We start from the raw sequence: 25,011 nt of genomic DNA on the forward strand, positions 1-25,011 counted from the left end.
AATATAAACTTTACCTTCATCTAAAGCAAATGCACCACAAGGTTGTATAAATCAGAGAAGGAAAGAGGTTCCATCAGAAGAAAAGGGGGATGGTGGGTGGGTAACCTGGACTGCAACAGTGAATACACTAACATCTACATTTATGTTAAGTGTACACAACTGTACAATGTTCTTGTTTCACTGCTGCAGTCATTACATTTGGGTAGTCCCAAAGCTAAGGTTGGGAGGCTGGAGCTAAACAGCATTAGGAACGGTATGAGGCCCTGCAGAACTGCATTGGCAAAGTCTGCCCTGTATTTAGAGTAGAATGACAGATAGTGCTTTGTAAAGGTGTGCACTGAACTCCAAGTAGCAGCCTCTAAACTGTCCTTGGTAGGTACTCCTCTGAGAAAGGCTGCTGAAGTGGCTGCAGCTCTGGTTGAGTGTGGCCTAATGCCCTTAGATACTGGCTCGCCATGGTGTACATAGGAGAAACAAATGCAGTGGCCTATCCACTTTTAGTCTGCTTCGAGATAGCCTTTCCTTGTGATCCTGCAGCATGTGTCACTAGTAATTGCTCTTTCTGAAAATGAGAAGTTATGTACCTACCATAACGTTCCATGTTAGTTGTCCTCTCTCGCCTTCTTTCTTGCTGGATAGGTTCAGAGCCGAACCTCGGCTCCGACTCTGCCTATAGTAAAGCTCGAGAGCTAATTTTACCGGCTCGAGGCAACCCTATATCCCATTAAGCTAGGCGGTAACTACCCAGATCTCGTTTGGTAGCTAAGAAACCATAGCCAATTCAGTCTCCCCTTTGAGGTGGAGGAGAAGGAAGAACTCCCAAAATACCACTAACTGAAGCTGAATCTACCCCAGGACCAACTGTCTACGCTAGGAATAATGCAAGATAAGGTCCCCCTGTAAGAAGGGGAAGAACCTCTCTTTGTCCAGGCTAGGGGGATGGTGGGCGGGACGCAAGAAAGAAGGTGAGAGAAGACATGGAACGTTATGGTAGGTACATAACTTCTCAATGTTGTCAATCTCACCTTCATTCTTGCTGGATGGGACCGCGTCCCTAGCACCTTTATCCTGGATGGCTCATTGGAACAGACTCTTGAGAACGGTGGAACCAAAATTTGCCCTGTTTCGGGAGGCCATGTCCAATTTGTAATGTGTAACGAAAGTATAAGGAGAGGCCCATGTGGCAGCCGCACAGATAGTGTTTATTGGTAATCTAGCTTGAAAGGCTGTAGATGTAGCCAACTCTCTGGTTGAATGGGCTCTTGGCCTAGAAGGCAATTCTTTACCTTGATAAATACAGGTAACAGCCACCTAGACAGGGTTACTTTAGATACCAGAAGACCCTTTTTACTCTCAGCATAAGATAAACAAAGTTGATCAGATTTCCTGAATTGTTTAGTTCTGTCCAGATAGAGGAGCCGACTATGAATGTCCAGACAATGTAGTTTTTGCTCTGCCCTGTTTGAATAATTAGGAAAGAGAACTGAAGATCAATAGACTGGATTTAAATTCGTCTGAAGCCACCTTGGGTAAAAAAGACAGGTTAGTTCTTAGAGAAACCCTGTCTTTGTGGAACAGTAAATAAGGGCGAATTCAGAGGGCATGAAGTTCAGATACTCTCCTAGCAGACGTAATGGCGACTAGGAATAGTGTCTTCCAGGAAAGTAACTTCAAGGAACAGGTGGCGGCAGGTTCGAAGGGAGGGAGAATCAAGGATGCTAAAACTAAGTTTAAATCCCACTGTGGTGGGGGGTCTTTGATCGGAGGCCTGAGTAAACAGATACCTCTGAGGAATGCCTTGCAAAGCTTATGGGACATGATGTTGGAGTCCGACAAGCCTATGTGAAAACTTGAGATGGCTGCTAGCTGAACTTTTACTGTGGAGGAAGAAGATCCTGAGTGAAAGATTTCGGCTAGGAAATCCAAGACAGACAGAGTGTATTGGAGCAGTGAAGGGATCTATGTTCCTAGCCTTTGCCCAAAAGGAAAAGCATTGCCATTTACTAGCATAGATCCTTTTGGTGGAAGATTTAAGGGAAGCTATGATAATATCACGGACAGAATTTGAAATCATTGGAAGCCTGGCTAGGGACAGTGGAGCAACCAAGCTGTGAGGTTGAGAGATTGGAGGGATTGGTGCAGCTGCCCTGATTGATGGGTCAAAAGATCTGGCATTGGATCCAGATGCCAAGGCTGCTTCAAAAGGTAGCAATGCAGGAAAGGGAACCATATCTGTCGAGGCCAATAAGGGGCAATGAGGATCATCTTGGCCCTCAAGGCGGTAGCTTTCTGAATTGCTTGTGTGATCAACAGAAAGGGGGGAAAGGCGTAAATAAGTCCCAGAGGCCAATTGTGGACTAGAGCGTCTCTGGGGGGATGGCCTGGAAGGGGGAAGAGTGTGAAGAAGTAGAGGCACTTGCTGTTTTGTGGTGTTGCAAAAAGATCGCAGCAAGGAAACCCCCCACTTCCAAAATATTTTGTCAGTCACCGATTGCTTGAGAGACCACTTGTGAGGCATGAGAACAGCTCTGCTCAGCCTGTCCGCTATGACGTTGGACTTCCTGGAGATGTGCATTGCTATCCGAAACCGCTGAGAAGAGATCGCCCATTGCCAGAGTCTAAGTGCTTCTCGACACAGGGGATATGACCTGGTTCCACCCTGCTTGTTGATATACCATACTACGGACATATTGTCCATCTGAATTGCAATCGTCCCCAGGGAAAGTGTCTTGAAGGGCTTGCAATGTCAAAAGCACTGCTCTCATCTCCAGGACGTTTATGTGCAAGTGGCATTCGAAGGGTTGCCATGTGCCATGGACTGTCCTGCCCTGAAAATGCCACCCCCACCCAATCAGGGAGGCGTCCGTTGTGACTGGCGACCGGGGGTGGGGGGTGGGTAAAAGGTCTGCCTTGATGGACTTGAGGGGAGACCATCAAAACAGATGTTTTCTGCAAGATAGTTATTAGGATCTTGTGCGTCATAGGGAGCTGCTGGAAGGACCACTGTGAGAAAAGCATCCATTGAAGAAGCCGCATGTAAAAGTGGGCAAGGGGAAGGAGCGTGATGGCTGCCGCCATGAGACCCAACACCTTCAGAACATATCTGGCCTGAACTTTGTTCTAAAGAAGGATGTGAACATGACTTTGAATACCTAAGACCCTCTGCTCCCTTAACTTTGCTGAGAGCTGAACGGTGTCCAAGGTGGCGCCTATGAAGGTAATAGACTGACAAGGCAGACTTTTCGAAATTGAGAGAGATACCTAGCTCTTTGCAAATGTGGATGGTGTAGTCTCTGGCTAGAAGTTGACGCCTGGTGGTGGCAGTGAGGAGCCAGTCATCTGGACATGGAAACACCTGGAATCCTTGACGTCTCAGGTGAGCCGTAACCACTGCCATACATTTGGTGAACACTCGGGGGGGGGGGGGGTTGTAATGAGACCAAAGGGCAGGACTCTGAACTGGTAAGTGACTGGCTCCCAGCTTGAAGCGGAGAAACCTTCTGGAGCGCCTGTGCATTTTGATGTGATGGTACGCATCCTGAAGGTCCACTGAGCACATCCAATTGTCCTTGCCCAGAAGGGGTAAAATGGACTGTAGCGTGACCATTCGGAACCTTGTTCTTTTTACAAACTTGTTTAGATTGCTGAGATCCAATATTGGCCTCCAGTCCCAGTTTTTTTTTTGGTACCAAAAAGAACTTGGAGTAGACTCCGGATCCTAGCTGGTCTGCTGGAACTGGCTGGATGGCTCTTAGCAGCTTTGATATTTCTAGTGCTGCTTGCTCCCTTAGACTGGGTGGAACGTCTGGAAGAGACCACATTTGAATCTTTGGGGTTTGGATAAAGGGGATTTTGAACCCTCTGATATTATCGACTGTACCCATTTGTCGAGGGAGAGCCAGGCTTGTGGGTACAGTGCTAATCTTCCCCCAACTGCCTCCGAAGGTGGACAGCCGGGCAACACCTCAGGGATGCTGGAAGGGTTTTGTCAGAGGGTTTCTCAGCTACCCTGGTTCTGCGGACCCCCTCTGCCTCTTGGGCGGCGTCTGTTGCTGCTGTTCCCCCCCTCTGCCTCTAGGGGTGAACTGACCTCTTGCGTCAGGCGTGACTCGTGATTTACGGAACCACATTTTTCCACCCTTTTGACCCTTAGGATATGGTCTAGATGGGGTAGAAAAACAGACTCCGTTCGCATCTGGTCAAATTATCTTTCACTTGAGGTCCAAACAACGCTGAACCATCAAAGGGGGAGTTAGTGAAAGACGCCTTGAAGGGGTCTGCGAAGTTACAAAGCCGCATCCAGGCGTGACGCCTCAAAGCCACACCTGTGCCTGTGGCCCTACTCGCTCCATCGGCTGCATATGAAATAAGCCGCATGGAGGAGTTGACAATAGAATTCGTGGTTCCTAGCTGTGAGTTAATTTTTTCCTGAGACCCAGCAGCTGATGGATCCTGTAGGACCTCACCTAGTTCTTTAAGAATGTCTCTTTGAAGACTGGTGAAGTGGCATAAGTAGTTCAGCAACCGCATGGCAAAGGTCGCTGACGAGAACATCCGCTTGCCGTACCTATCCATTGTCCTAGATTCCTTGTTAGGCGGATGGATAGGTACTGAAGGATCAGCCAGTTCCTTCTTACTGGCCGTCGCCACCACCATGGCATCAACTGGGACACCTTTGGATAAAAATTGTTTATCAGAAGGGGCCGTTATAAATTTAGAAGGCCTCCGTGGGGTGGGTTCCGAGTCAGGGGCCGTCCACGCCTTCCGTGCCACCACTTCCATAAGGGGGTCGAAGGGTGGAGACACCCAGGAGGTGGAGGGTCGAGAACCAAAAGCCTCCACGTAAACAGACTCGTCCTCGGAAGGACTAAGGGAAGACCAGTTCCTCCTCTGTTTAAGGATTTCAAGGAGGTCTGAGAAGGAGACATCCTCAGAGGGGGACCTTGGGGATCCTTCAGACTCATCCAAGTCGGTATCAGATGTGACGGACTCGGGGGAGTCCACATGCTTCCTCTTACATGTCCTCTTACGCGGGGGTTCAGCTGACTGATCAGGGGAAACCTCGGAAGAGGAGGATATTCCCAATGGGGAAACCTGAGGCGTTGGGTCTCGATGGCGAGAGAGTAGGAAGAGACATCAGCAGGCACTACTGTGGGAGGAGCTGATGGAGCTGACCATAGAGCAGGCACTGGGGCCGATACGCTCATGACCTCGAAGGCACCCCTGTCAGGCAAGCTAGAGAGCTCCCGCTCCGAAGAGCTAGGAACCCCAGCCGGCACTGACAAGGACGGCTCCGAAGCTGGTCGGGGCCGAACTCGCCGACGCTCCAAGAGGGAGAATGGGGTCGGACAAGGGTCCAATGCCACTCGCCCCCTCGGAGCCGGTGAGAGTACAAGCACCCGGATCCCTCCACCATGGACAAGATCGGAGCAGACAACTGAGCCGAAGGAGGAGGTATCGGCTCAGATGTCAAAACGGTCACTGCTCCGAGGAGCTCCGGCTCCAAACACTGGGGTAGAGTCGAAGGAGGAATAGTCTGTTGTATGGACGTAGCCGCTCTGTCTGATGAGACTGGCTATGAAGCATTTGGGCCAGTGCCTGAGACTTTAATAGTCTACTTACCACTCTCTCAAGGTATACTAGGGGAAAAACTAAGGAAAATACTAGGATTTTTGTGAGAAGAAACAGTCACTACCCTGAGCCGGTAAAAAGAGCAACCTCGCTAACGTAAGCGGCAAACGAGATCTGGGTAGTTACCGCCTAGCATCATGGGATATAGGGTTGCCTTGAGCCGGTAAAATTAGCTCTCGAGCTTTAGTATAGGCAGAGTCGGAGCAGAGGTTCGGCTCTGAACCCATCCAGCAAGAATGAAGGCGAGATTGACAACTTAACATCTTTGGTTCTATCCAAGTAGAATCTAAGCTGTCTGTGCATGTCCAAAGAATGCAGAATTCTCTCCTTGTTCTGTGGATTTGGATAAAAAGTTGGCAGGTGAATAGTTTGGTTGAGAGCCACACTGGACACCACCTTTGGCATAAATGTTGGGTTTGACCTCAGAGAGAACCAGTCTGGATAAAAAAATGATATGGTTCCACAGCCATGAGTGCCTGTTGCTCTGAAACTAGTCTTGCAGAAGTTATTGCTAGGAGCAGAGCTGTTTTCCAAGAAAAAAAACTTTATATCAGCAGTAGCAGCTGGCTCTAAAGGAGGCAGGGTGAGTTTTTCCAAGACATAGTTAAGGTCCCATACAGACATTTGTGACCTCCTTGGAGGCCTTACATTTTTGGCTCCTCTGAGTTACTGCTTTAATAAGGGATGAGAAAAGCTTGGTGGCTCTACATTGTAATGAGCCGAAATTGCAGATGCATGAATTTTAATAGATTCAATAGATAGGCCCTTGTCCAGCATCTCAGTTAAGTATCGTAAAATCTGAGGAATATGTGGCACAGCTGTATCAGTTCCTTGTGCCTGGTTCCAAGCACAGAATCTTTTCCATTTTCCAGCATAAGACTTTCTAGTACTAGGCCTTCTGGCTTCCAAAAGGACATCCATCACAGCTTTACTGAGAGGTGCGCTTTGTACGACTACATTATTCGCCATGCTGCCAGGTTTAAAGTCCCGAGTTGGCTGTGCAGGATCCGACTGTTTTGCTGGCACAGTAGATGAGGTATCTGAGGTAAGGTCCAAGTTGGGCATTGAGAAAAGCTCCTTAGTATTGGATGCCAGTACTGGCAGGGGCAGTCAGAATCATCTTTGGCTTCTCCTGTATGACCTTTAGGAGTACCTTGTGGAGGAGAGGCAGAGGGGGAAATGCATATACTGATAGGGCGTCCACTTTCCATGCTTTTCTGTGATAAATCCTTGTGCAGAATCTTTTAAGTTGGCAGTTGTAAGGGGAGGCAAATAGATCTATGTCCGGGTATCCCCATTTCCTTATGCTGAAGACTTGGGGATCCATGAGGTTTCTGCTTAGTTCGTCTGCCAGAGTATTTTTCCTTTCTGGCAGGAATTGTACCTTCAGATGTACTTGGTAAGTCAATGCCGTGTCCCACAAAGTCATGGCTAGTCTGCAAAGGGGGTAAGAAAGTGCCCCCCCCTGCATACCACATGACCGTGGTGTTTGTCTATCAGTTGTCCTGGATGAAGTAGGTCCTTGAAGGCTGTCAGGGCATTTTGAACTGCTAGCATCTCTGACTGATATGTAGATGCATTTGGTTTGAGGTCCATGTGCCCTGAATGCATCTTCCTGCCATGTGGGCCCCCCATGCATAATCTGATGCATCTGTTAGTGTGCCTGGCTGGGGGGTAATGTGAATGGCTGCCCCTCGTTTTGGTGACAGGCCTTTGCCCACCATCGAAACTCCTGCTGCAGGCAGAGAATTAGAGTAATCAGTTTCCAGGCAGTGGCAATGTTGAGTCCAAACACTTTATACCACTGAAATTTCCTCATATGCAGTCTTGCATATGGAATTGGTAGGATGCCGGATGCCATGAAGCCCAAAGCCTGCAGAATTTTTCTTGCAGATAACTGGGCCTTTGTTGCCAACATTTTGAAATAGGTAGTCAGTTGCCTGTCTGGCGTGAGATAAGTCATCTGGGCAGTTGTATTTAAGCTTGCACCCAGGAATATCTCGAGAGGGTACTAGTTTTGATTTCTTTCCATTGACTGTGTACCCTAGACATGTTAGAAGTCTTTTCATAAACACCAGATGCTGTAGAAGAATGTTCTTGTTCTCTGCTTGAATTAGACAGTCATCCATATAAGGATATATTTGTATTCTTACTGGTGCCAGGCACTTTGTAAAGACCCTGGGCGCAGTAGATAAGCCAAAGGGCAGTGCAGAGAATTGGTAATGCATTGAGCCAGCCATGAATCGGAGGCATCTTCTGCATATTTGATTGGGACATGCAGGTATGCCTCTCTTAGGTCTAAAGTCACAAGCCAAGCGTTCTTACCCAGCATGGGCAGAAGCTGCTGCAAAGTCAACATCTTGAATTTTGGTATAACCAGGAATGTGTTCAAAATAGATCGGTCCAGTATTGGCCTCCAGGCCTTGTCCTTTCTGGTTACCAAGAACAGTCTTGAGTAAAATCCTTGTCCCTGCTCTTGCTCTGGTACTTGAATGGCCCCCATGTCCATGAGGGATGAGACTTGTTTTTGTGCCTCTACCCACTGATTTTTTGGCAGATCTGGCCAGCCGTTTGCCTTTGGCAGGGTATGGAAATGAACTTGTAGCCTTGTGACAATATTTAGGACCCACTTGTCCTGGGTTATAATGTGCCAATTTTGAGAAAAAAGTGCAAATGTTCCCCCTAAGGCTGCTGCCAGGAGATAAGTGCTTGGTGCAGGCAGGGGGAAGTCATTCGGACTGTTTCCTGTATGGTTGTGAACTGTCTTCAACTTTGGAGGCAAGAAGCCCCTCATTGCTTTGAGCAGTATGAACCTTGCGCCTGGGATCTCCCTCTAGGGCATCTAGATCTGCCCTTTCGAGGTCTGACACAGGAAAGGACCAATTCTTTGTTGGCCAGTGTCTACTAAACCTAGGTGGCTGTACTTGTAAAATATCCTTGACAGTTTGCATAGATTTAGCTTTGTCCTCCATTTTAACACCTCTTCTGCCTTAACACCAAAGTATCATGCTGTAAAGGGACATTTAATAATTTAACTTTAACATGATCAGGCAGACTTTGTTCCTTTAACCAAGCATGCCTCCTAATTACAGGACCTGTAACTGCAGCCCTGCAGGAGGCCTCTAAAGAATCAAGCCCACATTGCAAAGTATGCTTTCCAACTTGTTCAGCTGCATGCAATAAATCCTGCATTTCCTTGTTTTCAGCACATTGAGTTTAACATTTTCTGTTTAAGCAACGCCATGATATGTTGCTGATATTGGAGCACATGAAACTGACAGTTTAACTCCCTTACAGCCAAGGTAGCAGATGTGCAAACCTTTTTCCCCATCTATCCAGTGCCCTAGAAGCTGTCAGAGGGGGTAGGGTTTTTTGCAGCCAAAGCCTTAACTCCTTTGGGACCCTGAGAAATAGTTTCTGGGACTGCAGCAGGGTTTTTAAAAAGGAATTGAGTCAGGAAAGTACAGCTGTGTACCTACCATAAATGTAGATGTTAAGAGTGTATTCACTGTTGCAGTCATTACACTTGGGTTACCCTGCTGGCAGGCGACCCGCAGTCTGCCAGAGTTCCCAAGTCTTGGTCCGGCGTCTGTTGCCTCTTCCCTGACATCAGTGCACCAGGGGTATAAAAGATGCAAGACGCCATTTTCTTCAGTTTTTCTTGCCCCAGATGTCAGGTGCCCCCATATAGCAAGGCTGGAAAGATAAAATGCCAAAAAAGAAGCATATATTACTATAAACATTTCCTTCATCTACAAGCAAATACACCACATAGGTTGTATAGAATAGAGAAGTACAGAAAAGTCCCAGCAATGAAAAGGGGGATGGTGGGTAACCTGGACTGCAACAGTGAATACATTCGAACATCTACATTTATGGTAGGTACACAACTGTACTACGTTCGTGTTTCACTGTTGCAGTCATTACACTTGGGTAGAATCCCAAAGCTGAGGTTGGGCGGCTGGGTCTAAATTGTAATTGGAGAGGCAACCAGGCCCTGCAGAACTGCAGTGGCAAAGCCTGATCTGGATTTACAGTAGAGGTAAGTGGTAGTGCTTGGTGAAAAAGTGTGCACTGAGCACCAGGTTGCAGCTTCTAAAATGTCTTTGGCTGCTACTCCTGAGAAAAGCTGCTGAAGTGGCTGCTGCTCTGGTGGAATGTGGCCTAATACCCTTAGGCACTGATTTGCCATGTTGTGCATAACAGAAGCGGATGCAGTGTCCTATCCATTTTGAAATGGATGCTTTGTAATAGGCTTTCCTTGTGATCCTGCAGCATAGGCTACAAACAGTTGCTCAGTTTTTCTGAAAGCTTTTGTTTTGTCAAAGTAGAATCGTAGCTGTTTATATCCAAAGCGTGCAGAAGATTTTCCCCTTTATTCTGGGGATTTGGGTAGAAAGTTGGTAAATGAATGGTTTGGTTCAAGGCCACATTGGAGACCACTTTTGGCATGAATGTTGGGTTTGTCCCAAGAGAAACCCTGTCCTGAAGAAAAATGAAAGGTTCCACAGCCATTAATGCCTGTAGCTCACTCTTCTTGCTGAAGTTATTGCTAGGAGCAGAGCAGTTTTCCGTAAGAATTTTAGATCAGCTGTGCTGGCTAGTTCAAAAGGAGGCAGTGTGAGTTTTTCCAAAACAAAATTGAGATCCCAACTTGGTACTGGTGCTCGCCTTGGGGGTCTTATACTTTTTGACCCTCTGAGGTACTGTCGTAGTGGATGTGAAAAAATAGGAGGTTCCGTATTGTAATGAGCTGAAATGGCAGAGGCATGGATTTTAATTGATGAGAAAGACAAGCCTTTGTCCAGCATCTCAGTTAAGTACTGTAAAATCTGAGGTATATTTGGGACAATTGGTTCGAGCCCTTGTGCCTGGTTCCAAGCACAGAATCTCTTCCATTTTTCTGCGTAAGATTTCCTAGGGCTGGGCCTCCTGGCTTCTAAAATGACATCCATAACAGCTTTAGAGAGAGAGGTGCAGTCTGAGTGGCTACATTATCTGCCATGCTGCCAGATTTAAGGTTCTGAGTTGACACTGCAGAATCTGATTGTCTTGAGTCAGAAGAGGAGGAATTTGAGGTAGAAGCCAAGCTGGGCCTTGAGACAAACTCTTTAGAATTGGGTACCAGTGCTGGCGTGGCCAGTCTGGGGCAAACAGGATCATTTTTGGCCTTTCTTTGACTTTTAGGAGTACCTTGGTATCAAGAGGCATCGAAGGGAAGGCATAGACTGTCAGGCCTTTCCAGCTGAATACAGCATCCACTTTCCATGTAGGAGAGTGATAAATTCTTGTGCAGAATTTCTGTATTTGGTAATTGTGAGGGGAGGCAAATAGATCTATGTCTGGGCGTCCCCCTTTCCTCGTTATCATGCTGAACACTTGTGGATTTAGTTTCCATTCATGAGGATCCATGAGATTTCTGCTTAGTCTGCCAGTGTATTTTTTGTTCCTAGCAGGAATTGTGCCTGCAGATGTACTTGATAGGTCAGTGCTGTGTTCCACAAAGTCATGGCTAGTCTGCATAGGGAGTAGGAATGTGTGCCCCCCTTGCTTATGTACCACATAACTGTGGTATTGTCAGTCTTTATTAAGAGTTGTCCTGGATGCAGAAGGTCCTTGAAAGCTGTCAGGGTATTCTGTACAGCTAGCATCTCTTTTTGCTTGATGTGAGGATGCATTTATTCCTTGAGCCACGTGCCCCGAATACATTTTCCTGCCAAATGTCCCCCCAGGCATAATCTGATGCATCCGTTATATTGTCTGCCTGGCTGTGGGGTAAGTTGAAAGGCTGTCCCTTGTTGTGGTGACAGGTCAGGGACCATCGAAACTCCTGTTGTAGGCAGGGAATTAAAGTTATGATGGTCTCCATGCTGTGACAATGCTGAGTCCAAACACTTTAGATACCATTGTAGTTTCCTCATACGCAGTTTTGCATATGGAATTAGAAGAATGCAGGTTCCATGTAGCCCAGGGCCTGCAGAATTTTTCTTGAAGGGAGCTTTTTTTTGTTGCCATCATTTGAAAGTAATGAGTCAAGTTGCCTTTGTCTGGCGTGAGATAAGCCATCTGGGCAGTTGTATTTAAGCTTGCACCCAGCATCATCTCTTGAGAGGGCACTAGTTTTGATTTATTTTCGTTTACTGTGTACCCTAGGCAAATTAGTAATCTTTTTACAAACGCCAGATGCTTTAGAAGAATGTCCTTGCTGTCTGCTTGAATAAGGCAGTCGTCCAAGTAGGGGCATATTTGAATTCCTTTTTGTCAGCAAAATGCAATTACTGGTGCCAGGCATTTTGTGAAGACCCTGGGCGCAGTAGACAAGCCAAAGGGCAGTGCAGAGAATTGGTAATGCATTGAGCCTGCTATGAATCTGAGGTATCTTCTGCATGACTGTCCGATTTGGACATGCAGGTCTGCCTCCTTGAGGTCCAAGGTAACTAGCCAAGCCTTCTTGCCCAGCATGGGCAGAAGTTGCTGTAGTGTTAACATTTTGAATCTTGGAACATCCAGGAAAGTATTTAGGATTGACAGGTCCAATATTGGTCTCCAGGTCTTGTCCTTTCTGGGTAGTAAAAAAAAGTAGAGTAAAATCCTTGTCCCTGTTCTTGCTGAGGAACTCTGAGTAGCTTCCATGTCCATAAGAGCAGCAATCTGATTTTGTACCTCTGTCCATTGGTTTTGTGGCAGGTCTGGCATACCTTTTGATTTTGGAAGAGTGTGAAAGTGGAACTTGTAACTCAGAAACAATATTCAGTACCCATTTGTCTTGGGTGATTATGTGCCAATTTTTTGAGAAAAGTGCTAGCTTTCCCCCCTAGGGGTGCTGCCAAAAGGTAAGCGCTTGGCATCTGTAGAGGGAAATCATTGGGACCGTTTCCTATAAGGCTGTGATTTGTCTTCTCCTTTGGGAGCTGAAGCACCCCATTGTTTAGGTCTGTAGGAGCCTTGGGGCTGAGATCTGCCTCTTGGGTGTCTATCTCCCTCTTTGTGGTCTGACACTGGAAAGGACCAATTTTTTGAAGGCCAGTTTCTGCTAAATCTAGGTGGTTGAACCTGTAAGAAATCCTTCACTGAATTGATTTTGCTTTATCCTCCATTTTCTTTAACACCTCTTCTGCCTTAACACCAAACAAAGTATCATGCTGTAGAGGAGCATCCAATAATTTTATTTTAACTTGGTCAGGTAAACTTTGTTCTTTCAACCAAGCATGCCTTTGAACAGAGCCTATAACTGCGGCTCTACAAGAAGCCTCTAATGAATCAAAACCACAATGCAGAGTATGCTTTCTCACTTGTTCAACTGCATGCAATAAATCCTGCATTTCCTTACTATCAGGATTTTGAATTTGAAACCATTTTCTGTTTTAACAAAGACATGAGGTACTGTTGATATTTAAGCATGTGAAAATGGTAATTTAAAGCCCTTACAGCTAAAGTAGCAGAAGTGTAAGCTTTTTTCTCCCATCTGTCCAGAGCTCTGGAATCCCTATCAGAGGGGACAGGATTTTTAGCAGTGGAAGCCTTAACCCCTTTAGGACCCTGGGAAATAGTTTCTGGGTCTGCAGCGGGGTTTTTGTAAATAAATTTATGAGTCAGGGACCCTGTAGTACCAGTCTGGCTTGACTGGTGCAGGGGGTAAAGAATCAGGAGGCAGACTGGATTCAGAGAAAACATTACCAACAATATCAAGCACAGGGGGGATAGCCAGGGGCCTGTGCTGAGGCAATAAAAGGACGTCTGAGCCTTTTCTTGGATTCTGAATAATCCTGGCTCTCCCAATGGAAATGGTCCCTCATGGTGTGCAGGGTTTCCCCAAAAGAATAATCCTCAGGTGGAGAGGCTGAAGGCATAGACTCTTCTGCATCAGAGTCCTCATAGGGAGGGAGAGAATATCCCTGATCAGAAGAGGAATCAGAGGAAATAGAAACCTGGTCAGAGGAATCATAGTCTGTGTCTTGCCTAAGCCTTTTGTCATGAGGGGGATGGGAAAAAGTAGTTATGTACTCACCATAACGTTCCATCTGAGTAGGTACTTAATTTGTCTGCAACCTGTGGGCATCGGATCAGAGCCGGCAGCTTTCCAAGCTACAAGATCCGAGCTCCTCCCCCCTACCCATAATCCCCTGCCATGTGCTGCATTACCTCAGATCGGATTTTGCCCACTACACAACTCCAAACCTCGATAGAGGGAACACTGTACCTACTCCCCTAACAGGAGAAAAAACTTAGGTGGTCAGAAGTCCCAACAAGGTTCGGGGGATGGCAGGGGGGGGGGGGGGGTCGGTTGCAGACAAATGAAGTACCTACTCAGATGGAACGTTATGTTGAGTACATAACTTCTTTATCTGAAGTAGTTACTTCATTTGCTCTGCAACCTGTGGGACAGAGTCCCCAGCTACCTAGGAAAAACCTGGGTGGCCTTTACGGAAGGATATTTCGAAGCACCGCGGAGCCAAAGGAAGCCCTACCTCTCGATATTATATCCAGCTTATAATGAGAAATAAACGTATGAGAAGAGGACCACGTAGCTGCTGAACATATGTCGTCCAAGGGAATCCTGGACCAGAAGGCTGCTGAGGTGGCCATAGACCTCATAGAATGAGCGTGAATTCCAATAGGAGCCTTTTTGCCTGAAGATATGTACCTGTGAACTATGCACTGACAAACCCAATTTGCTACAGTCACTTTGGAAATGGCCTTACCCATGGCCGATTTAGCAAACACAAACTGGTCCGACATGCGAAAATCTTTAGTCCTGTGCAAGTAAAAACGTAGTTGTCTGTGTACATCCAGTTTATGCAATTTGTATTCCCCTCTATTCTGAAAATTTGGGAAGAACACGGGTAAATTTATTGACTGATTGATATTAGACTCCAAAGCCACCTTAGTTAAGAACGACGGATTAGTCCCGAGGAACACCCTATCCTTGTGAAAAATGAGATAAGGATGTTTCATACACAATGCTTGAAGTTCTGAAACTTTTGGCTGAAGTAATGGCCACTAAAAAAGCAGTTTTCCAAGACAAGAATTTTAACGGGACCGAAGTCGCGGGCTCAAAGGGTGGGCCTGTTAGAGCTTGTAAGACTAAGGTCAAATCCCACGGGGGCACCGCCACTTTCACAGGAGGCTTCAAAAGGAAAATGCCCCGTAAGAAAGTTTTGCATAATTTTGTAGAAGCCAAGGATCCTAATCCATCTCCTACATGGAAATGGGAGATGGCTGCTAACTGCACCTTAACTGTAGAAGCACTTGCTCCCTGCCTAAAAATCAGCGACAGGAAGTCTAGAATAGCCTGAATAGGAACTGTAAATGGATCCAGGCCCCTGTCTTAAGCCCAGACGGAGAAACGTTTCCATTTGCTGTTGTAAATTTTCCTAGTAGCCGGTTTATGAGACGCGACTAGAATGGCCTTCACATTAGATGATACCAGGAGTCCTTGCCATCAGTGGAACTGGATCAACCAAGCCGCAAGCTTGAGGTTCACCAGGTTCGGGGTTTGGAATCCTGCCAATGTGAAATCAGGTCTGGAATGGGATCCAGTATCCATGGAGGAGTCACACTGCGAGACCGCAGGTAAGGGAACCAGATCTGGCGAAGCCAGAATGGGGCTAGGAGGATAACTCTGCTCCCCAACCGATGGGCTTTCTGTATGAACTTAGTCATAAGTGGGAGGGGGGGATAAGCATAAAAGTAGACCGGGAGGCCAAGCATGGACTAGAGCGTCTCTGGGATTCTCCCATTCGGGAGAAAGTATTGTGAAGTACTCATTGCATTTTGTGTTTAATGGAGATGCAAAAAGATCGCAGTGAGGCCAACCCCATTTGCAGAAGATCTGCTTCGCAACTGATGGATTGAGACCACTCGTACGGAGTGAGAATCACTCGACTCAGTTTGTCCGCTAAAATGTTGGACCGTCCCAGAATGTGCGTTGCTACCAGAAAACGGTTGGTGGATATCGCCCATTCCCAAACTCTCAGCCTCTCGACAAAGGGGGTAAGACCTGGTTCCTCCTTATGTACCAGACTACTGACATGTCAGTCTGGATTGCAACAGTCCCCAGAGGTAGAAGGTCGTGGAGAGCTTGCAATGCTAGAAGCACCGCCCTCATCTCTAGGACATTGATGTGCAAAGCGGTCTAGAGCAGTCCACATTCCTTGGACGGTTCTGCCCGAACTATGACCCCCCCCCCCCAGAGGCGAGAAGCATCTGTGGTCAGCGTGGCTTGGGGGGGGGACGACGACAAAGGGTCTCCCTTCCTTCAATTCTGGAGCGTGGAGCCACCAAAGAAGGGAGTCCTTGCAAACTCTGCTCAGTGGAATCTGGGTGCTCAACGGATGGAGTAGTAGAGACCACTGAACTTGAAGGGTCCACTGCAGAACCCTCATCTGCAGACGAGCGTGGAGGGAGAGACCGATCGCTGCTGCCATAGATCCTAGTGCCCTCAGGACTAATTCCGCCACCGGACTCTGAAGGGTTAGTTCCTGAAACGACAAGCTGCTCAGCCTGTCCGCAGTTAGCATAGCACGAGAGATGCGGGTATCTAACTTGGCCCCTATGAACTCCAGGACCTGCACGGGGCAAAGAAAGGACTTCTGTAGGTTCACTGAGATGCCTAAGCTCTGGACAAGGGTCAGAGCATAATCTCTTGCCACGCAGCGCTGATGCCTGTTGGTGGCGGTAAGGAGCCAGTCGTCTAGGTACGGAAAGACATAAATGCCCTGAAGTCTCAGGTGGGCTGCAACCACTGCCATAAAGTACAGTTTTGTACCTACCATAAATGTAGATGTCCGATAGGTATGCATCTGCAGTCATCACATACGGGCTGTCCTGCCTCAGGCAGCCCTTTGGTCGGCCGGATTCCAAAGTCTGGGTCCGGCGTCGGCTGACATCGCCCCTTCCCAGTCAGAGCGCCAAGCGTCAGCCGACGCCATCTTCCTCAGTGTTTCTTGCCCCAGATGCCAGGTGCCCTCAAAGGAAGGCTAAATTTGGATAAATGCAATAAATTCCAAACATGCACAGAAATATATCTATATATCTATATACACACACATACACACACAACAAATACACCATAATAAATAACCTCAGCAAGCTATGAGAGGGAAAAGTACCCAATAAATACCAAAGAGGGGAAGGAGGGAGGGTAAACCTGACTGCAGATGCATACCTATCGGACATCTACATTTATGGTAGGTACAAAACTGTACTATGTCCTTCAAGGATGCATCTGCAGTCATCACATATGGGTAGAATACCATAGCCAATCTGGGGGTGGAGGATCTATGTAAAGGATGGTGTAGCTAAAATGTCCTGCAGGACTGCCGTAGCAAAGCCTGCTCTGGATCTGGAATATAAAGGTAAATTATAATGCTTGGAAAATGTATGCATGGAGCTCCATGTAGCAGCTTCTAAAATGTCCTTGGTAGCCACCCCTCTTAAGAAGGCTTTTGAGGTGGCTGTGGCTCTGGAGAATGAGGTCTAATGTTAGCTGGCACAGTTTTTCCATGGAAGGAATAACAGAAACGAATGCAATTCCCTATCCATTTTGAAATTGTCTGTTTGGAAATTGCTTTTCCTTGTGCACCAGCAGCATATGCTACCAACAGCTGGTCAGTTTTTCTGTAGCTTTTCGTTCTGTCCAAGTAGTAGCGCAACTGTCTATGCATGTCCAGGGTGGGCAGAAGTTTCTCCCCTTTGTTTTGTGGATTTGGAAAGAAGGCAGGCAGGTGAATAGCTTGGTTTAATGAGACCCTGGATACCACCTTTGGCATTAATGAAGGATTGGTTCTCAATGAGACTCTGTCCTGATGAAAAATAAGAAATGGCTGTACTGCCATGAGGGCCTGTAACTCAGATACTCTTCTTGCTGAGGTTATGGCCAGAAGGAAGGTGGTCTTCCAAGACAGGAACTGTAGTTCTGCAGATGCTGCTGGTTCAAAGGGAGGCAGAGTTAGTTTTTCCAACACGAAGTTAAGGTCCCAAGTAGGCACTGGAGGTTTCCTTGGAGGATTGATGTTTTTAATTCCTCTTAGGTACTGTCTTCGGAGAGGATGAGAAAAAACAGGTGGATCAGTATTGTACTCTGCTGAAATTGCTGAAGCATGAATTTTAATGGAAGAGTAAGACAGGCCATTGTGGAGCATTTCCGCCAAGTATTCCAGGATATGTGGCATGTTCATCACTGTCGCATCTAGGCCCTTTGTGGTGTTCCAAATGTGAAATCTTTTCCATTTTGCTGAATATGCCCTTCTTGTGGAAGGCCTGCGAGCTTCCATGATGATATCCTTCACTCTCTTGGATAGCTTATCCTGAGGAGTCAAGGTATTTTCCAGGCTGTTAGTCGCAAGGTTTTCAGGTTGGAATGCAGAGTTTTGTAATTGTGCTGTGTCAGGAGAAGTGGCCATTGAGGAAGAGGCCATGGTTTAGTGTGTGACATGCTCTTTAACAGTGGGTACCAGTGCCGTCTTGGCCAGTCCGGAGCTATCAGAATCACTTTTGGCTGCTTTGTCCTGATCTTCAGTAAGACCTTAGTCATTAATGGAAGAGGTGGAAATGCATAAACTGTTAGGGTTCTCCAGCTGAAAGATAGGGCGTCCACTTTCCTTGCTTGTGGGTGGTATGTCCTTGAGCAGAATTTCTTCAGCTGATGATTGTGGGGGGGAGGCAAAAAGATGCATGTCTGGCCTTCCCCATGATTGTGTTATCTGTAGGAAGATGTCTGGGTGCAACATCCATTCGTGTGCATCCATGATATTTCTGCTTATGCTGTCCGCCAGTATATTGTCTTTTCCTGGCACAAACTGGGATTGCAGGTCTATATTGAGCTTCAAGGAAAGTTCCCATAGAGTCATTGCCAGTCTGCAAAGAGGGTAGGAATGGGTGCCTCCTTGCTTGTTTATGTACCACATAACTGTGGTGTTGTCTGTCCTTATTAGCAGGTGGCCTTGATGCAGAGAGTTTGAAGGCCTCGATTGCATGCATCACTGCCAGCATTTACTTTTGGTTTATGTGCATGCGTAGCTCCTTTTGTGACCATAGTCCTTGAATACATCTGCCCAACCGCGGTCTGAAGCGTCCGGTGTAATAGTTTGGCTGGTTATTGGCTTGCTGAAGGGCAGACCCCCGTTTGATTGGCTTGCTTGAGCCCACCACAGAAATTCCTTTTGGAGACATGGAATGAGTGGGATCAAAGTTTCTAAGCTGTGGCTGTGCTGAGTGGGATCAAAGTTTCCAAGCTGTGGCTGTGCCGAGTCCATAAACTCCTTAGGTACCATTGTAGTTTCCTCATATGCAGCCTTGCTTGGGGAATGAAGAATGCAAGATGCCATGTAACCCAGGGCCTGCAGGATTTTCCTTGCAGTCAGCTGAGTTTGTCTTGTCAGATTCTTGAAGTAATACGGTAGTTGTCTGTTTTTCTTCTGTGAGAAAAGCCATTTGGGTGGTTGTGTCTAAATCCGCACCCAGAAAAGTTATTCTTTGGGATGGAACAAGTCTTGATTTGTGAAAGTTGACTGTATATCCCAATGCCTGCAGTAGGTGGATGGCATAATTCAAGTCCTTTACCAAAGTTTGTTGGCTGTCCGCTTGTATAAGGCAGTCGTCCAGATATGGGTATATCTGAATCCCCTGAAGTCTGCAATGTGCAATTACTGATGCCAGGCATTTCGTGAATACTCTGGGCGCAGTAGATAAGCCAAAGGGCAATGCTGAGAATTGATAATGCTCTGAGCCTGCAAGAAATCTGAGGTGTCTTCTGCAACTTTGTCTGATAGGGACATGCAGGTATGCCTCCTTGAGGTCGAGAGTCACCAGCCAAGACCCCTTGCCCAGCATGGGAAGGAGTTGCTGTAAAGTCAGCATTTTGAATTTTGGCACAATGAGACAAGTATTCAGTGCGGACAAGTCGAGAATAGGCCTCCATTGATTTTCTTTTCTTGGAACAAGGAATAGTCTGGAATAAAATCCTTGGCCTTGTTCTGAAAGAGGAACCTTTTATATAGCTTTCATCTGCATTAAGTTGGAGATTTGTTTCAAAGCCTCTGCCCTTTGATTTGGTGGCAGGTGTGGCATGTTTTCTTTTTGGCAATGTGTGAAAATGGAACCCGTATCCTCTCTCTATTATTTGCAGTGTCCATTTGTCTCTTGTAATAGTGTGCCAATTGTCTGAGAATAAAGAAAACTTTCTGCCCAAAGGTGCTTCTAATTGAGCCCTGGTTGGCGGAGTCAAAGCAAAGTCATTGAGTCTGTCCTTGTGCAGCAGTTGTAGGTCCTGCACTACCTCTCTGGTTGGGAGGCTGCCATTGACGCCCTCTGTAGGAGCCTCTAGCTTGCCCTCTACCTCTGGCACGCCTGTTCTTGCCTCTCTGAAATCTTTCTGTGTCCGGAAAGGACCAATTCTTGGCAGGCCAATTTCTGCTGAATCTTGGTGGTTGGACTTGTAGAAAATCTTTAACTGTTTGTACAGATTTTGCCTTTTCCTCAACCTTCTTTAAGACCTCCTGAGCAGTGGAGCCAAATAACTTTTGCTTTTCCAGGGAGCATCCAGAAGCTTAGCTTTAACATGGTCTGGTAGAGATTGTTCCTTCAGCCAAGCATGCTTACGTATGACTGCACCTGTCATAGCCGACCTACATGAAGCTTCCAATGCATCATAACAACATTGTAAGAAATTGTTACTAACCTGCTGGGAGTTATGTACCAGATCCTGTAGTGATTTGCGATCTAGGGGTTCAGATCCTGTAGTGATTTGCGATCTAGGGGTTCAGGTGAAGACAGTTTCTTATGCAATTCATCTAACAAATACTCTTGGTACTGTATCATATGAAATTGACAATTTAATGCCCTCATAGAAAGAGTAGCAGAAGTATACACTTTTTTACCCCATCTCTCTAAAGCCCTGGACTCCCTTTCAGAGGGGAGTGGATTTTTAGAGGTGGCAGCTGCAACCCCTTTAGGGCCCTGGGAAATAGTTTCTGGATCAGCAGAGTGGGCCTTGTAAAGAAAATGATGCGAGTCTGGGACCCTGTAGTACCTATCTGGTTTGACAGGGGCCGGGGGGAAGAGTGTCAGGGGTTGTGCTAGACTCAGAGTACACATCATCAATGACATTCAAAACAGGAGGAATAGCCAAAGGTCTATGCGGAGGTAAATGCAGAAAAATTCTTAATCTTTTCCTGGAATCAGAAAATTCCTGGCCCTGCCATTTGAAATGCTCTCTCATAGTGTAAAGGGTCTCACCGAAGGAAAGCTCTTCAGGAGAGGAGGCTGAGGGGATGGATTCCTCTGCATCAGAATCCTCGTAGGCCGAAAAAGCCTCCTCCTGGTAGTCCGAGAGAGCAGAGCCATCAGAGGCCTCCTCTGAGGACAGGGGATCAGATGGCTCAACCCTGGGCCTTTTGTCTAGAGGAGGTTGAGAGCCCCTGTCCGGATGAGGTTGAGATGCCCTAATCAAGGAAATAAGGTCCTCTGCTAAAGTAAGAATCTGTGAACTTGTAGAGGGTCCCTGAGGAATAACCCTGGGAGGCATAGCTTTTGTATGTTTAGCAACTTTAGCCCTGGTGAATGCCTTTATGGACATGGATGCAGGAGGCCTAGCTGCACCACGTGCTGGAGTAGTTTTGTCTAGAGGAATGATGTCGGAAGTTTCCAAGACACCAGTTTCTGAAGGAAATTCAATAACAGACTCAGCAGGGGCCTCCAGGGCCGAGGTTGTCGGTTGAGCGGTTTCGGGTGTCGGAAGTACCAAGGACCGTTTCAGCCAAGACACTCGTGGCAGGCCTGGCCGTGGTTTCAGCCGAAACCGCGGCCCGCATGTCGGTCCTTGTCCTTCCGTTTATTAAATGTGAAGTCGGAGTCTCAGACGGCATTTTGTATGAAAAACTAGCCCCAAAAAATTCCTCTGCGAACTCCGCCTGACGTCTAAGAGTGCGTCGGTTGAAGGAAGCACAGGCTGAACAGGCAGAGACATCGTGGTCTGGGCCTAGGCAGGGGAGGCAGTAAGAGTGGAAATCCTTATGAGGTATTTGTTTCCTACAAGTTAAACAATTATTAACTTTATCTGACATCGGCTGAGGCAAGAAAGAGTCCCCAACGGGGTACTTAGCTTTTGAAGTCTTCGGTAGCTGAACTACAGGAGCTGGCCGACTGGCACTTGCGAACTGCTTCTGCTTTGGGCACCACGCAGCAAGAAAGACAGAGGAAGATGGCGTCTGCTGACGCTTTTATACCCCAGGCACTCTGTCAGGGAAGGGGTGACGTCAGCCGATGCCAGACCCAGACTTTGGAATCCGGCCGACCGAAGGGCTGCTTGAGGCAGGACAACCCATATGTGATGACTGCAGATGCATCCTTGAAGGACATCTTTGGTGAACACCCTGGGGGCTGTGGTGAGGCCGAACGGAAGAACCCTGAACTGATAATGACTGGCTCCCAGCCGGAAGCGGAGAAGCCTTCTGGATAGTCTGTCCATCAATATGTGGTAGTATGCATCCTTGAGGTCTATAGAGCACATCCAGTCGTTCTGCGCAGGAGGGTTAGAATTGGAGGGTGACCATCTGGAATTTTTCCTTGGGAATGAACAGGTTCAAAGCGGTAAGGTCTAGTATGGGTCTTAGGTCCCCAGTCTTTTCTGGCACCAAAAAGAACCTGGAGTAATAGCCCAATCTGGGGGGACGGGCTGGATGGCTCTTTTCTAGCAACTTTGTTGAAACTGCTGCCTCCCTCTGATCGGGTGGAACATCGGGGAGGCGTCTGGTCTTGAGGGAGGGGGTTTATGAAGGGGATGGAATAACCTCTGGATATGATCCGGAGCACCCATCGGTCTGTCGTAATGGACTCCCAATTTGACAGATGCTCCGACAAACACCCCCCCCCCCCGAGTGCCTCCAGAGAGGGACAGCCAGGTAAAGGGCTGCTGCGCGGGTCTGTCCGGGAAAGGTCCCCTCGACGCGAAGTTACGCGGTCCCCCTCTGCCTCTGGGCCAGCGTCCACCTTGTCCTCCTCTGCCTCTAGAGGAAGAGAGGTCCGAAGCTGGATGGGATTGCTGAGACTTACGGAACCACAGCTTTTTTTGTCCCCTCCGATTCCTTGAAAAGGATAGTTGGGATTAGAGAAGTGGACACCGCCGGCAGACAGCGTCTTCCCATCCTTCTCGCTTTGGACTAGCGTCTCGCGAATGGTCTTGCCGAAGAGCAAAGACCCATCAAAGGGCGCATTCGCGAAGGATGCCTTGAAGGGATCCGCGATATCGCGAAGACTGAGCCAGGAGTGACTTCGCAAGACAACCCCAGCTCCGCTGGCCCTAGCGGCTCCCTCCGTAGCATGAGAGTAGCCGCATGGATGTGTTAGAAATGGATTTCAGAGTGGCAAACGACCAAGAGGTTCCACGGTCAGGGTAAACCACAGCTAATGCACGTACCTCCTTGCATATAATTGTCCACTGTTACTTTTCACCAATAATTCCACGCTGAAGAATTTCCACCAGGTTCTTACAGCAATAATGGATGTTTATTCTTGTAAAACAGGTACAAAACAAATACAGCCAACACAACGTCAATGCAGCAACACAATCCAATGATTCGTCAATGCAGCAACACAATCCAATGATTTACCCGGGTTTCGTCCGCCAAGACGAACTTCATCAGAATAATTAGACTAATTGCTACTTCCCTTATATATACAAACAGATCTACCCAATTGTTTAATTATTAATAATTAAGTGTATTACTTATTTCAAAAAGAAAGAATTAAACTATATAAACAACCATGAATAAACAAATTAGCTGTAAATTCATGTAGTTCTTAAATATTCACTATAAAAATACATATGTAAATAAAATATGAATAAATGAATTAGTGAAAAATGACAAATCACATAAAAGTTAATAAAAAATAATAATAATAAATAAAAATGAAAAATAAAAAATAATAATAACATAAACATAAAAAATGCATTACAAGTAGTAAATACTAAATAATGTATTGCTAATCTAATGTAGAATATGTTAAAAACGTTAAAAAGGTATATACAAATAATTGTATGTGTGTAATATAATATGTAATGATGCAATGTGTGAAAATCTGTTGTTTCTCCTTAATGTACATATATATCTATATTGAACACCATCCTATTTATATGCACACTATTATAGTTGAATGAACATTATTCGTTACTAAGCATATATACATATCTAATGGAATGACTTATACCCCTATAATTGTCAGTCTTTTGGTTTCTCCTGAATACCTATACATTACTCAATTTATTTTTAACTTATTATTTTTAACTGTATAAGTAATGCACATTATATATGTTCCATTTCTCATGAAGAATCATATTAAGGGTAAGCCTTAATATAGTTTAACATAATTTCAAGTTAATTATTTTAAAATATTTTTAAAATAATTTTGAATTAATCATAAAACAATTTCATCATTAGGAAATGGAACATATATAATGTGCATTACTTATACAGTTAAAAATAATAAGTTAAAAATAACAAATTGAGTAATGTATAGGTATTCAGGAGAAACCAAAATACTGACAATTATAGGGGTATAAGTCATTCCATTAGATATGTATATATGCTTAGTAACGAATAATGTTCATTCAACTATAATAGTGTGCATATAATTAGGATGGTGTTCAACATAGATATATATGTACATTAAGGAGAAACAACAGATTTTCACACATTGCATCATTACATATTATATTACACATACAATTATTTGTATATACCTTAACGTTTTTAACATATTCTACATTAGATTAGCAATACATTATTTAGTATTTACTACTTTTAATGCATTTTTTATGTTTATGTTATTATTATTTTTTATTTTTCATTTTTATTTATTATTATTATTTTTGATTAACTTTTATGTGATAATTTGTGTCATTTTTCACGAATTCATTTATTCATATTTTATTTACATATGTATTTTTATAGTGAATATTTAAGAACTACATGAATTTACAGCTAATTTGTTTATTCATGGTTGTTTATATATTTTAATTCTTTCTTTTTGAAATAAGTAATACACTTAATTATTAATAATTAAACAATTGGGTAGATCTGTTTGTATATATAAGGGAAGTAGCAATTAGTCTAATTATTCTGATGAAGTTCGTCTTGGCGGACGAAACCCGGGTAAATCATTGGATTGTGTTGCTGCATTGACGAATCATTGGATTGTGTTGCTGCATTGACGTTGTGTTGGCTGTATTTGTTTTGTACCTGTTTTACAAGAATAAACATCCATTATTGCTGTAAGAACCTGGTGGAAATTCTTCAGCGTGGAATTATTGGTGAAAAGTAACAACAGTGGACAATTATATGCAAGGAGGTACGTGCATTAGCTGTGGTTTACCCTGACCGT

The sequence above is a fragment of the Protopterus annectens genome, chromosome 7.part0 (genome assembly GCF_019279795.1).
Source record: "Protopterus annectens isolate FY-2018-M chromosome 7.part0, PAN1.0, whole genome shotgun sequence".
Classification (NCBI taxonomy): Eukaryota; Metazoa; Chordata; order Ceratodontiformes; family Protopteridae; genus Protopterus; species Protopterus annectens.